Raw genomic sequence first — 15,817 nt, 5'->3', positions numbered from 1 at the left:
ATAAAATATAGCAATATTATATCCTTCTTCTTAAAGTTAATAGGGACAGCATTTATGAAGCTATTCAATTTATAAAAAAATAAGTTATATTATACTAGTGGTCCGCCCCGGCTTCGCCCGTGGTACATATTTCGCAATAAAAGGTAGCCTATGTCCTTTCTCGGGTATCAAAATATCTCCATACCAAATTTCATGCAAATTGCTTCAGTAGTTTAGGCGTGATTGAGTAACAGACAGACAGACAGAGTTACTTTCGCATTTATAATATTAGTATGAATGTCACTAGGTTTCATAAAAAAATCTTGGCGTCATTTTAAAAACCTAACAATATTCTGAGTATAGCTCTTGAAACAAGCCAAGACTGAGTTTCTACGTAATCTTGTACATAATAATGTTAAGAAAATTTGTAAGAAGTTTTTCGCAGAAATGTCTAGAAAGTTCTTGCGGTTTCGTTTGGTATAAAAGTCTTAATTTTATATCCAAAAACCGTTTAAACTACCTTTTTAATGGTGCAATGCAAACATAAAGTAAACTTTTGATATGACGTCATGTACAAACAATTTATAAATACTTATTATTTATAAAATAATGTATCATCACTACATAGTATAAAACAAAGTCGCTTTCTCTGTCCCTATGTCCCTTTGTATGCTTAAATCTTTAAAACTACGCAACGGATTTTGATGCGGTGTTTTTTAACAGATAGAGTGATTGAAGAGGAAGGTTTTAGTATATAATTTATTAGGTTTTAGATAAAGAGGGCGAAGCCACGGGCGGTAAGCTAGTTATTAATAATTAGCTAAGCAACTACAGCTTACGATATTGTAACTTCGATTAGCTTTTCGTTTCAATCAATCATGTTTTACGACTGATAATTAAAATACCAATAAAAATCAAACCTTAACGCTCAACTTTACTATTACTATATATTAATACTTACTACTATATACTATATTTAAATTAATCTGAAAAAATAATTCTTAATCAAATTCATGACTAAAAACGTATACCCATATATAAACATTTTATAGTACAAGCCTGTATATAGTAAAATACTTAACCATAAACATTTTGCCCTAAAATTGTACTAAAAAATCCCGGCGTTCCCAGTCTTTAGATAAGGTTATCTCGCTCGTAACACTAGATCAAAACAGAGAATATCAACGTAATCCAGATTTTGGAGAGTCTCCAAAAACATTGTATTCTTGTACAAGAAAATTGTGAGAGGTATTCAAATTTTATTTCTTTACTGCGTAGGTTTGGACGCCTCAAGTTTGTATGTTGTATTTTTGAAGATGACTTTATTATATGTGTATGTTATAAACTTATATGGATATTTAAATTGATAGGGCACACTTTGAAAATTCAACGTCAATTAACAGCAGATAATAAAATGTAATTTAGACGTAAGAGTCGAGTAGATTTTTATTCATATAGGTAGTACCTATTTTGTAAGTATGTTGTTATTAAATTATAATAAGATCATTCAATGGGCATAATTACGAACTTTTTCTTTCCGTTACTCTGCACTATACAGGTGTCAGAAAAAAATGATAGATTCTACCTACATAACAAATGAAATTCCAAGCAAACAAAATTTCAACTTTTAAATAAAGAAAGAGATAAATCTAGTACATACAAGGAAAAAGCGTAATAGTTTTAAGTAAAAAAAAGGAATAGAATCTCGATCGCAACCTCTCAATCACCATTGAAACCTTTCCCATTAAATAGAACTGAAAAGCAATTCCCTTGTACAAACAATCGTGGCTATACGTTCATCAGACTTCGAATGTCGAAACATTAGCTTCGTTTTGGCGCCATTATAATTCAATTTTCCACAATGTTTTAGGAAAATTTGAGTAATTCATATTTGATACATTGGTGATTCGTTTTTGTTCCGTTTCATTAATATGAAGTTACTGGATTTCTTACCGCGGTTTCGCCCGCGTATACAAAGTAAAACCCGCATAGTTCCCGACCTGTGGGATTTCCTGAAAGTAGCCTATGTCTTATTCTGAGTCTTCAGCTACCTACATACCAAATTTCATTGTAATCGGTTCAGTAGTAATTGCGTGAAAGAGTAACAAACAAACTTTCGCATTTTTTATATTAGTAGGATTAAATTCGTGACTGTAATTTTAGAATATACAATTCATTTTTATTAAAGCTTGCTATTTTAGTTTGTTGTGTTCTCTGATATAGTGGTGGGCTATAGCGTTAAAATTGAACAGTCTGGGTATCGATATTCAATTGTCACGGAAGGAATGAATATTATATTTGTACCTACGAATGTTTTCCCAAAGCTACTTATTGTAATAATGCATTTCTGAAAGTTAGTGTTCAATAAACACTGTTATTATCTAACTTTACCCTGTAGGTTCACTGACAGTTATAATAATAAGACATTTATCATAATACTAGCGGTCCGCCCCGGCTTCGCCCGTGGTACATATTTACGTTTTCTCTACATAAAAACCATCCTCGTACTTCAAGGAATATAATAAAAAAAAGAATTATCGAAATCGGTTCAGCCGTTCTCGAGTTATGCGCTTACCAACACATTTTGCGATTCATTTTTATATATAAGATATAAGATGTATGATAAGTAGAAAACTGCAGGATGCATTTTTATAATTAGTAGGAAAAATATCGATTTTAGAAGTATGTATAGCTATTATTTAACACTGTGGTTTAAATACATTTGGTATAATAAACACCTTTACCCATACCATCACGTAAAAATTCAACATAAAATTAATGCGACATATTTTCCAGAAGCGAACGAAGTTAGCGGTTTTCTTACAAAATCGCGATATAAACGTTAAAAATAAAGAATGCTCAACTACGTCAGCCAACTTATAATGAGTTGGAGGTAACTCGACATCCGGGGTCCTTAAATACAAAACAATGTCCTTTGTAGAGGACGTTTTGGAAATTTCGAAGCACATTAGTGAAGTTAGTACACTTGATATGGCTGTATGAAATTCTTTATAGAAGACGGTAAAATATTATGTAACATGATGTAAATATGAAGTATGATGATTGTAACGTTATAGTTGTTAAACTCAATAGTTATCTAAAGGAGGAACAATTTCCTCCTTTAGATAATTCAGTAATTCAGGATTGATATTACCTACATATTAACAGAACATTGAGGTTTCAAATTAGGATTTTTTACATATGATATTAGTGTCTAATTTGTACATAATGTTTTTAAAATATATATATAAAACTTAAAGGTGACTGATATAGTGATCTATCAACGCACAGCCCAAACCACTGGACGTATGGGGCTGAAATTTGGCATGCAGGTAGATGTCATAACGTAGGCGTCCCCTAAGAAAGGATTTCCCGAAATTCTTGCGGGAACGGGGAAAAACGGGGATGCACGTACAAAGTCGTGGGCGGAAGCTAGTGTAATATAGTTATTATGGTTTGTTTATGTATAATATGCTTTGCGAATTGGTATCTGAAATATACATTACTTACAATATAAACAGGATATTAAAGATATTGCTTAAAATACGATTTCCATTAATTTAAATTTAAATCTGAAATTAAAATTACTAGGGTATTTTTAATACTCGGATAAAATTATGGCGTCCTCGTAAAATATAAGCCGATTTCCATCAAAATCTTTACATTCGAATGATCATCATTAAAGAGAATTATTACCAGAGAGACATTACGTTGATTTGACAGAAGATAAAGTAAAGCCGTGTGTACATTATCGTCACAGATTGTGAATAACTCGAATGTTCTACGAAGCGTGATAGACATAAATGTATACCCGGCTTTAGATTAAAAATTGGATATCAGAATGAACGAATAAATTCTAAATCTACATGGAATTATGCCGAAGCCGAGCCTAAAGAATTATAAAATATAATTCTTACAATAACTCGGCTTTCTCGTGCCAAACAATGAATATTCAAATTATTTCAATAACGCGTCTGCATAACAAAAATTCAATTTATTTTGAAATATTTTACAAAGTTATATTAAACCTTTACTTTTAAAAATAAAGAAAACAACAAAATATAATTTGTAAACACACACACAAAGGGAAAAAAAACAAAACTGTCTTTTTAAAATGATCCTGATGTTGACAACTTTTATATAGGTACTTTACATAATTTAAAACAACCTCGAAATTGACTAAAACTGCACTATTACATCGGAACACTGTACAGTGTACAGTACAGTGTACACTGGGAAGCATTTATTGGACTTCAGCAGGATTTAATCAGCTTACACTATATTGAAATATAGATACAAAACACAGTTTGTGTGAAAGCCACAGATTATTAACTTAGCTCTGTCAACGTTCGTTCTACTTGAACTATTTCCGTATAGCATTCGGAAAATACTGCTCAGGGACTATTCGCATAATAAGTATCATTTTCAACACTGCATTGGAAATTGCTTTGTATTAGTGATGTAGGTACGTACTGTGATTGTATACCTAATGAATTGTGTAATGTGTTTTATAATGAAATAGTAGCTTTCCGCCCGCGGCTTCGCCCGCGTTTTCAAAGTAAAACCCGCATAGTTATAGTCATAGGTAGAAACCTATCCTATGTATGTCAAGTTACCCTCTATATGTGTGCTAAATTTAATTGTAATCGGTTCAGTAGTATTTACGCGAAAGAGTAACAAACATACACACCTACACATACACATACATCCTCATCCTCTCAAATTTCGCATTTATAATGTTAGTAGGGAGGACGTATGAAAATAAATAATTGTGTGCTTCTGTTACCTGTATTTAAGGCCATAATGTGATTTAATATATTATAAGAAGAAAGAATGCAGTTATACAAGAATGGTAGATTAATAATGAACATTACTTAAAATATGCTATAAAAACTAAAAATAACATGAATATCCGAACAAAATAATATCACTATCATCATAACCACCCATACTAATATTAAAAATGCGAAAGTAACTCTGTCTGTCTGTCTGTTACTCAATCACGCCTTAACTACTAAACCAATTTGCATGAAATTTGGTATAGAGATATTTTGATACCCGAGAAAGGACATAGGCTACTTTTTATCCCGGGAAATAGGATAGGTTTTATCCCGGAAATCCCACGGGAACGGGAACTATGCGGGTTTTTCTTTGCCTGCGCGGGCGAAGCTGCGGGTGGAAAGCTAGTAATAATATATGTCTGTGATCATAACAGTTTAAAATATTTAAACAATTACAGTAACTACGTGAATAAGACATAAACACTTGTAGAGTCTGGCAAGTTTATAAGACGTTAATATATTTCTTCATTAAAATTTAAGTTCTCATTTGGTCAGAACAGCGTACCTAGGGAGAACCATTGCCCCAGGATTTATTAACTCAAGATATTATATAACATAGTACAGATTCTAATCTGATTAGGTATCATTGTATCAAACTGTATTTGATGGTGTATTGGTAAATCTCCGCACTCACAGAGGGCCATTATAAAAAATAAAATGTATGCAATAATTTTACTTGCAATTCAGAATTATTCGATAAGACGCCGTTTATTAAATTTTAGGTTCAGGATTTCAAAATTTATAGGTTTAAGTTTATATGTGATATTAAGATAACAAGGTACTTTTATAAGAATGATAAATAAAGAGAAGTATTGAAATTTTGTTTCTTTATTAATTTAATAAATTAGGACACTAGCCGCGTAAAATAAAAGGCCCATCAGGTACTTTTAAAGTTACTTTTGTTTTATTTTGTATTTTCTTCCCAGGTATTATAAAAGAACCGGGTAACCCGGTTCTACCCGGTTCTGAGCTCGATTTGGAACCGGGTTTCAGAAACTTCGAACCGGACTCGGTTCTGCATGCCCTATAGGTACAACACCTATACCTACTATTATACTATAACTTTTCTATCGTTAACCTAAAAACAAGATAAATTAATTCTTCAAACATATAACTAGACATCGATATTCCAAGAAACCACCAGGTACACTAAATAAGTACGAAAATTGAAGTTTCAAGGGATTTCAGAATGCTAGCAATAAATTGTCAGCAAATATAAGTGTCGCTGGTATCGCCGCTTCTGGCGCTTGTCATGTAAATAAGGTTCTGTGGAGAAATGCGAATCATTTCCATTTTTAGTGCTAGATGCTATAATATGATATACTGCTGTTAGGGCTGTCGCGCTTGCATTAATGTGTTGTAAGGATGACAACCCTTAACACTAATTTAAACTGGTATTTTATATAGTAATGATAAAAGGGGCTAGATTTTTGGATTGGACTTTAAATGGACAGAATTTCTTAAATTGAGTATTTTCATTTGAATTATTCTGATTACTCATTTGAATTATTTACCTTATAAGTTATAAAATATTATCTATTTTGCGGTACAAACCAATACATGCAATTATTGTAACTTTTAATATAATTGTGGTACGAATGTTATGGCTTTTTAATACCATATTTTTCGCTTAATATCCGAATACTACAGTTATTTATTGTTATTATGAACTCAAACTTAGTTTGCATTCTTTGTCGGAAATGATCTACTTACAAAATATGTATATTTTTTCTCTGAAACGAACTTACAAACTCGAAATATATATGATACAAATTCTCCTTACAAAGTACCCTTGAACAAATTTCTTCTTACTTAATAAATGACTCCGTACTTCATATTTTCTTCGAATTTTCTGGTAGACTTAACAGGAATATATTTCGAGGAAGTACGTTTATTCCTGCTGAAGGGAAACAACCCTATCGCGATCTTGAACGTGCTTATAATATTCTATTTTTGTCTTACCAATTATAAGAATTGTCGTTGAAAAGTTTTCTTGTGATGTTCTTTCAAGTGTAAGTGAAAAATAGTCAATATTGTCTTTAAATAAATTTAGACACGACGCTAAATAAACAAACGTTCTTAGTATACAAATATTAATAAGCATTAAAGATATAATTTATCAGCGTTCTCTTAGTTCCTATCTTCGGAAAAATAAATAGGATAGGATAGTATTTTGATACAAATAAAGAACAATATTTGTGTGTAAGTAACACAGATTTCTTATAGAAGAATTTATTTTGTCCTAAATAAACAGACAATGCAATACAATATTTCCTACCAAATTAAAAAATGGAGTTGGTTCCGATATTCATCATACTTTTCTGGTATTGTTAACGATCGTTCTTTCTTCATCCACGCCAACTGCATACCTGATTTTTTCGAAAGAATATGTAGTGTGTGTCACAGTAATGTGTGTATTCACAGTAATCAAATTCAATTCAGCGGTTTGTAGCGCGGCGAATGACGACACTCCTGCGAGAGCCAGTCGTCTGCCACTCGCCTAACTAAGCTAACGTTAATAAAGTATAAATGTATAAATATAATAAAGTAGTTCAGAACATACAGTATTTAATTTGAAGACCCCAGCCTCTGTACACTAAAAATACATACCCTGTGTGACCTAACAAATAAAACATTATTACCAGATCCTGGATTTTGTAGGTACGCCACAAAAATACGTTACCATATTCCAAGATCATAATTAAAACACGCATTTTTGCTACGTGGGTTGACATCTAAAAAGTTCAAGAAGGCAGCAACCGTAACGTTCTTATTATTTCACGCCAGAAATGTTCAGGTAAAGCGAAATGTTATGAAAGATAACATCATCCCGTAAAGTATATGTAGTTAACATAAAACAACAAACTAAATTACCTCCACCTTAGTACCAGATGTTCTATATGGTAATTACGGGAATTCTAGGGTCTAAAGAACAATAGCGAGTCGGCGGAGACGCCTAAAAACTAATTGTATTTAAATTGTAGACGCACAAGTAATGCCTAAATTACTTTGGTAAAACAAAACATTATTTAGAAGAGTGATTAATGTTATGCTATCAATAAAAAGTTCCTTAATGTAGTTCGTTTATTTTAAACATAGGTTTTGTTTTGAGAACAGTCACTTTGTGGAAAATTGACATAGAATAATTGATCAGTTCGAAAACAAACGTGTTTGTTAGTAACTTTATTCTATCTACAATTAGATATTATGTCTTTTATAAAATATCTGAATATTTAATCAAAATTAAGTTTTAAATAAAACCGATCCTGTTCACAATAAATCATTCGCTATATATACATCATTTATATTCGAATCATGTTTTCATTAAGTAATTTTATAATTTATTTAATGTAAATATTCCACATAACCTCTAAATAACATTGTTAACCTCTCTATACTATACCACATTGTAACATCTGACCTATATTACCGAACCAAAATCCAAATTTCTATTTACCAACCCGAAGCAAATTTCCTGAAGATCGGATCAGCGATACCAAAGTCATCGACTGTTACACGTGCGTCTAAATAAACAAACAAACCCTGGATTCTGGAACTCGTGCTTTGTTAATTAATTAACCGGGATTTGTATTGTTTTAAGCTATAAGGTAAAAATCTAAAAGTTATTACACAATGGTATTGTTTTGCGTATTGCTCAAATTAATTATTATTGCAAAAATATAAGAGCAGCAGTAGTTTAGCACAAATCTTTATCTATATAATATATAAAAGAAAGTCGTGTTAGTTACTCAAGAACGGCTGAACCGATTTAGCTGAAAATTGGCAGGGAGGTAGTTTAGAGCTAGGAGAAGGACATGGGATACTAAATATGTACCACGGGCGAAGCCGGGGCGGACCAAATTTTATTAAACAATAAAGAATAGACTTGAACAAAAATAGATAAAAAACGCGTTTACAACTCGTTAAAATTTTTTATTTCTAAACTTGAACAATCAGTTTTTAAAAGGCTCACAAATCTTCTCCGTAAAACTATGGTCTATTTTTACAGCAATAAAAATTAATTTAATATAAAATCAAAATAAATAGGCTAGGGAAAACTAAACTAAAACCGCTTTCACTTAGCCATCCGATAGGGAATTCATATCAAGTTCGCGAGTAAAAACTTTTTGATGAGAGGCAATTTCGGCTACTTCGGCGATGGAAGTTTGCGAACTTCACACAAATTATACTAATCGCACGTCATCCTTAACTTTGGAAGGACCCTACATTTATCAATATCTCAGGGATAGAATATTGTAGAATATTGTGACGTAGGATGATAGAGCCGAACCTTAATCACAGATAATAATATAATACTACTAGATTTCTGCCCGTTTTCAAATAAAAACCCGCATAGTTCCTGTTCCTGTGGGATTTCTGGAATAAATAGTAGCATTCGTCTTATTCTGGGTCTTCAGCTACCTACATACCAAATTTCATTGTAATCGGTTCAGTAGTATTTGCGTGAGAGAGTTTCACAAACATCCGTCCATCCTCACAAACATTCGCATTTATAATATTTGTAGGATACTAGTATACGATTTTATCTACAGATAGATACCTACTCATATATCAATATACCCTTAACATCAATATCAATTAAGTACAAAGTCAGTTTTGATGATTATGTTTTTACAAATGATTAGTCTCTCATTTCATTTTGAACTTTATACCAAAGTTGTAGAACTCAATTTCAACTGATACCTAACCTGATGTAAAATTTTATCCAATGAGCTGGCATACTCTTAATTTACCAATTATGTATGGAAAGTGGAAGATAAACATATTATACCATTTATAAAAGCTCCTGTTTTTAAGAATGACAATTTAAGATTCAAATCATGACGTGGACGTTTTAATAAAAGAAATTTCCTCATAAATTAAGTTGGCAACTTGTTATTTTGTAGCGAAGACAAAGTTTCTCAACAAATTAAAGTTCACGGTAAGGAGAGGGGGGGGGGGGATTCAATTAGTTTTTTGCAAGGCTTGAAAGCAATTGATAGGTACTTATACTCCTGGTGATAGAATGAAAATAGCAATGATGCAGCAAACAAGGAAGGGGTTTTTGTATTATTTGATGAACTTGAAAAGAAACACTTTTTAAGTGCTTCCAAGACCGGTTAAGTCAGCCATAAAAACTTCTCTTAAAAAATAGCACAGAAAATCTATTGTCATCCAGACTGAATCATATAAAATGAACAATTTAATACTAAAACCCTAACAATGTATTGTACTAATTTATTAGACGTGAAAGGATATAATAATATGGATGGATGTAGCTGTTCGGATCTGTAAAATATTATTTGGTTCAGAGTTAGATTACTGTCTTGATTAACATATAGGTTACTTCTACGTTATACACGTGAGTGACGCTGCAAGCCCCAGCTTGTCATTAATAATGTAAAAATCTAATATATATTATAAAGGCGAAAGTACTAGAACTATGCGGGTTTTCCTTTGCAAACGCGGGCGAAGCCGCGGGCGGAAATCTAGTACTATTATAAAGGCGAAAGTTTGTATGGATGTATGGATTTTTGTTACTCTTTCACGTATAAACTACTGAACCGATTACAATTAAATTTAGCACACATATAGAGGGTAACTTGGATTAACACATAGGATAGGTTTTATCCCGGAAATCCCACGGGAACGGGAACTGTGCGGGTTTTCCTTTGAAGACGCGGGCGAAGCTGCAGGCGGAAATCTAGTCTTTAATAATGTAAAAATTAAAGATAAAATAACATACATATTACAGAGGCTATAAATTACTACCCCGTAGTTAAGTATAGTACCTAAACCTTACTAAGTACTCAATACGATTATCCTTAATTGTTTTGTTTTGTCAAAGAAATCCAATATTCCCACAAATAAAGAAACACAGTATCGTCAAAACGTAGCAATTATTTTCCTAGATAAAGTAATCATAACGGAATATATTAATATTGTTATTATAATGGAAAAAGTAATTAAAAGCAATTACACATACCAAAAATACTATGTTCTGTTTGAGTAGATTATATCTTACTAGCTTACCGCCCGCGGCTTCGCCCGCTTTGTCTAAAACCTAATACATTATATACTTAACCCTTCCTCTTGAATCACTCTATCTATTTAAAAAACCGCATCAAAATCCGTTGCGTAGTTTTAAATATTTAAGCATATATAGGGACATAGGGACAGAGAAAGCGACTTTGTTTTATACTATGTAGTGATATTACAATCTCGTTTCACGGTGAGCGGTCCCGACCCATTGTCTTTCTGAATTGTTTTAACAGATTTATGTATTGTATTTGTAAGCAAAATAATGTAAAATGTTTGATATATCGGGTGAGAATGGGATACGTGGGTTTTATATGGGTCATAGGTGTTTTGTAAATTCAATAGGATTATTGAGTTTAAGAATGGACGGCTTTTAATAAGTTCGGAATGTGATGTTTTAAATTTTAAGGACTTTTTACTTTTGATTTGTTAATATCGAGTATAGTTATAATACTTATGTACCTACCCTGTTAATCCATTTTGTATGATCGTAAATAATTTTATTGGTGTGTTTATTAAATTGATAAATGAATAAATACTTGTATTTTCAATCATATTTTCATTAAGCCTTAAACATTGTTTAATTGTTTACAGTTAAATTAACATGAAAAAAATAATTCTCGTTTTTATATTTACATACTTAATTAATAATGCATATTTTAATAAATTTAGTGACTTCCTTTAATTAATTCCTTTCAAAAAGCATACCTATCTACAAAGCGATGGATCAAAAACGATGAAGATCATTAATACCTAACTATAAGGTACAACATTCTTACTCCTAACAAGTAACAAAACGCGAAGTCACTAGAACCAAATAAAAGGTGTTATTCCAAGGCCTGGGATTAAGTTTGTTTTTCAAGACGCGCCTAATCTATAGCCCGATCAACCGTTAAGATGGGTATTTTCGAGGACCGTAAGTTACCGGCCTTATTTGGGTTTGAAGTATAATTTATTGTCTTCAATTCGATCGAAAGGAAAGGTTGCGCTATAAATTGGACGCAGCTGTGTTACGGACATAAGCTCAGAATTAGGCAACAAAAGAGCCGATTTGCGAATGTTCACCTCGATTTGTTATAGCTACAAAAATTTCCGAATGCCCGCGTTAATTGAACGTCGGTTTCAATTGATTTGTGGCTGAGTATTGGCTGCGTGGGTTTTACTTTTTTTTTGGTAAATCTTTTAATGTGATTATGAATGTCAGATCCGACGCACGAACGCTAATGCATTTGTCTGGTTGCCATTTTGAAAATCTTTTTGCGTGATGCATTTTTATTTTAAATCCCTTTTACATTGTCGTTTTCATAAGCAGTATTATGGTGATATTTTAATATACTATTTTAAAGGCTTTTAGGATATATAAAATGGAATGGATTTGAAGGTAGTTAAGTAATTTGATTCATAATTGGATTCAAGTTTCAACGTTAAAAAAGGGCTATCGTTCAAATAACGGAGTATGTTTCCACATATACAGAATATCGAAGCATAGAATTGTATCACTCAAAAATAGCAACCGATTCATCCAACATAACAAATAGGCTCTCTATGAGTAAATATTTATCTTCTATATGACGTTAGCCTTAAAATTCGACGCTAGATCTTGAGAAATAACCGACTATTTCACTACCAAATGATCGCGTGTCACAAAGCCAAATCTACAACATATTGTTATATACTGTGGTTATATATTTTCATACGACAGGCGAAACGCTTACATTATTGACAGATAGAATGTTGCAATTGTTTGACATTCGAGAGTCTTCCATGCGATATTGGCAGGCCATTTGACACGTTTGTGTTGTTTTATTATGTTTATATCGTTTACTAACTGCCCGCGGTTTTAAACTCAAACTCAAACTCAAACATTTATTTATTCAATTAGACTTCTAATAGAAGCACCTTTGAAACGTCATTACATATTTTTAACATTTACCACCGATTCGGAAAGCAGTATCTACGGAGAAGAACCGGCAAGAAACTCCATAGTTGCTCTTTATCTGCATTACTCCGCTTTTATTATCTTAGTTAATAATATGATGATGATATTATATAGCCTCCTTCGGTCTATCTATCTACAATTAAATGAAATTTGAATTGCAAACGATAATATAGTACAGTCGCGAACTATTAGCTCCATTACTTATTTATCTGTAACTGTCGTAACAAGCTCCATTCAATTATCGCATCACTGTTTCTTCATTCAATCAAATAGAAGTTCTAACTACTTTATTTCATAGATGTATGCATTGCATACACATATACTTCCATACTAATATTATAAAGCTGCGGAGTGTGTTTGTTTCTAACGCGCTAATATTAGGATCTACGTGTCCGATTTGAAAAAATATTTATCTGTTAGAGATATTCCATTTACAATTAAATAAAATTTACATATATACCATGCATACCATATATACCAACGAGTAAAACCACACGCACATCTAGTATAACGATACATGCTGAATTATTAATATTTTCGAGCATATAACATTCTTTACAGCTTATACGAAAACTTAAGTAATAAAATCCTTCCTTTCGACCGCCTATTGGATCCCAAAAAGGCAACCTAACCTTGTGAAACAAACGTTCCTTCAATCGTTTTAAAATGTTCCCGTTCAAAATTCCAAAAACCCGCATGTTGCATACAAACTATGCAACCAAGCGTAATGTATTGATTTTATAGTTCGTCCTCAAAGTTTGCTATTGAATATCATAGTTGCACTTTGTTAAATTTGTAGCCTGTTGTAATAATTGTTGGTTTGGTAAGTTGGAAGGTTCTGGAAATTTATACGATGCCACACGATTAACTATATAATAATGCGTATGGGAATGTAAAAGGGGAATTTATAATCTACTCATAATTAATATAAACCATCTGGAACAGACTAGTTACTATCTAAAGAAATCTGTACCTTTCATACAGACCAATCAGCTGTTACATGATAGAGTAACAAAAATAAATTCTTGCAAACTTTCGCGTTTTGTTATATTATTAGTTTGAAGGGCTTTAAATAGCTTAACCTATTCTTCACGAGAATTTAAATCTACGACTTTTAGATACAAAATATATTATAGTTCCTGTCTCTCAAAGCGTTCTGCTCTATTATACATTTTTTTTACATAATATAACATATCTGTATAACGATAAATCAAATAAATGTTAAAACACGAGTTGATACGAAACTTTTATTTACTCAAAACCATATTTTCCTACTTTGACAATATTTAATATTCACTCACACATCAAACAAATTGCATTGTTTTCTAAATCATTTATTTGATGATCGAACTAAAAAATTGAACTATTTATTTACATTAAGTATCTAACTTGATAATCAAATTAAACTTTTGAACTATATACTTAGTACTAAACCACATAATAAACTACTACATACGGTTTATCTATGTATGTAGATAGTGTATCTAATCAATACCAGTCTATGTGAATGTGAAACAATATCTTACTATATGAAACAATAGGGAATATTATATACATATTATGTAGATATCAGTATGATTGAAGAGTGATTGATACAAAGTCTTGCGATATTATGTTAATGTGTGGCTTTCTCAAAAGTATTCTTAGTTCATAGAAATCCTCATAGAGAGTTCATAGAGAGAGATGCAATTTTTATAGAAACTAAAATTTAGAACTGGAATCAATACGACAAAACATATCAAATGATTTTATGAAATAGGACTAATAATATTTTGGTCTTATTAGAAAAAGCCCTCTTTTGAACGCATATTTTTAACATTATAAAATGTCAGTATGACGTTCCGTTTAACGCTGTTCCAGTGTTCTAGTGTTACATACCTATTAAATAAAATAACTTTGTTAAGACAATAATTTATAAAGACGAATGGTTAAATTAAGTTTATATTTTTCCTAGTAAGAATATCTAGTTATCTTACCTAAAAAATCTTAGATAAGATACGATAATTTATGTCGAACCTATTTCCTAAATTGAACGTTTTTCTTTCTTCCTTAATTAACGTCATGAGACCGAACCGGTTGCTTAAATCTATTTTTGATTCAGTTAAATATCGTTACGATAAATAAGGTAAGAAAAAAATTGCATTGAAAAAGGTTTGCTCTCCTCATTTCGGATTCTATTACATAGACATAATATATCAAGTGGTATATTAATAGTAAGTAATATTGTAGGCTCAATACCTTTATATTATTATCCTGAATAATATCATATTGAAGACTATTTCCGTTCCTATCAGATCGAGTAAATAGAGCGCATTTGAATATAATATTATTTATAGATATTCGCACGGGAACTATATTTCTGCTTTAGTATTTCCTGTATAATAAAATTTCAAAATATTTCCTTATTATGAAATTGAAGATTTATTGGAAAAAAATATGGATGGAGCTTGATAAATGGAAATTAAATAAAAATAAATTTAAAATAATAATTAATAATTATTATTTTTTTTACCGTAAAAAGGCTTTAGTTTATACATATTATAGAGTAATTTTGCGTACGTAAAAACATATATTATATTATAATAGCTGCGCCCCGAGGTTTTACCTGCATTTTTCCGCTCCTATTGATCCTTGCATGATACTATATATACAAAACTTAAAAGCCTTCCTAAATAAAATATACAAAGAAATAATTTTTCAAATCAGACCCGTACTAGCTTTCCGCCCGCGGCTTCGCCCGTTTTGTCTTATACCTAATAAATTTTATAGTAAAACCTTCCTCTTGAATCACTCTATCTAATAAAAAAATCGCGTCAAAATCGGACAAAGTCGGTTGCGTATAGTTATAAAGATTTACATACGACTTAAGGACAGGGTAAGCAACCTTGTTTTATTCTAACCTTGTTTCTTTTATTCTTCGTCTTTTGCAAATATTTGTGTGATGAACTCAATTATTTGTTCTTGGGTCTGGGTGTTATTATCTATATACGTATTTATAATATTATATTTATCGTCGCCT

The 15,817-nt window shown here is 31.4% G+C and overlaps 1 protein-coding gene across 1 annotated transcript in view; it reads right to left on the bottom strand.

The window, feature by feature from the left end:
* LOC149898641 (uncharacterized) overlaps positions 1 to 15,817 on the bottom strand; it is a 131,067-nt gene that overhangs the window by 80,986 nt on the left and 34,264 nt on the right. The window lies entirely within an intron of this gene.

Source organism: Colias eurytheme, chromosome 22, assembly GCF_061535395.1.
Source record: "Colias eurytheme isolate Ceu_HAF_F1 chromosome 22, ilColEury1 Martin Lab GWU primary, whole genome shotgun sequence".
NCBI classification, from domain to species: domain Eukaryota; kingdom Metazoa; phylum Arthropoda; class Insecta; order Lepidoptera; family Pieridae; genus Colias; species Colias eurytheme.
This window is presented reverse-complemented; position numbering and strand designations above follow the sequence as displayed.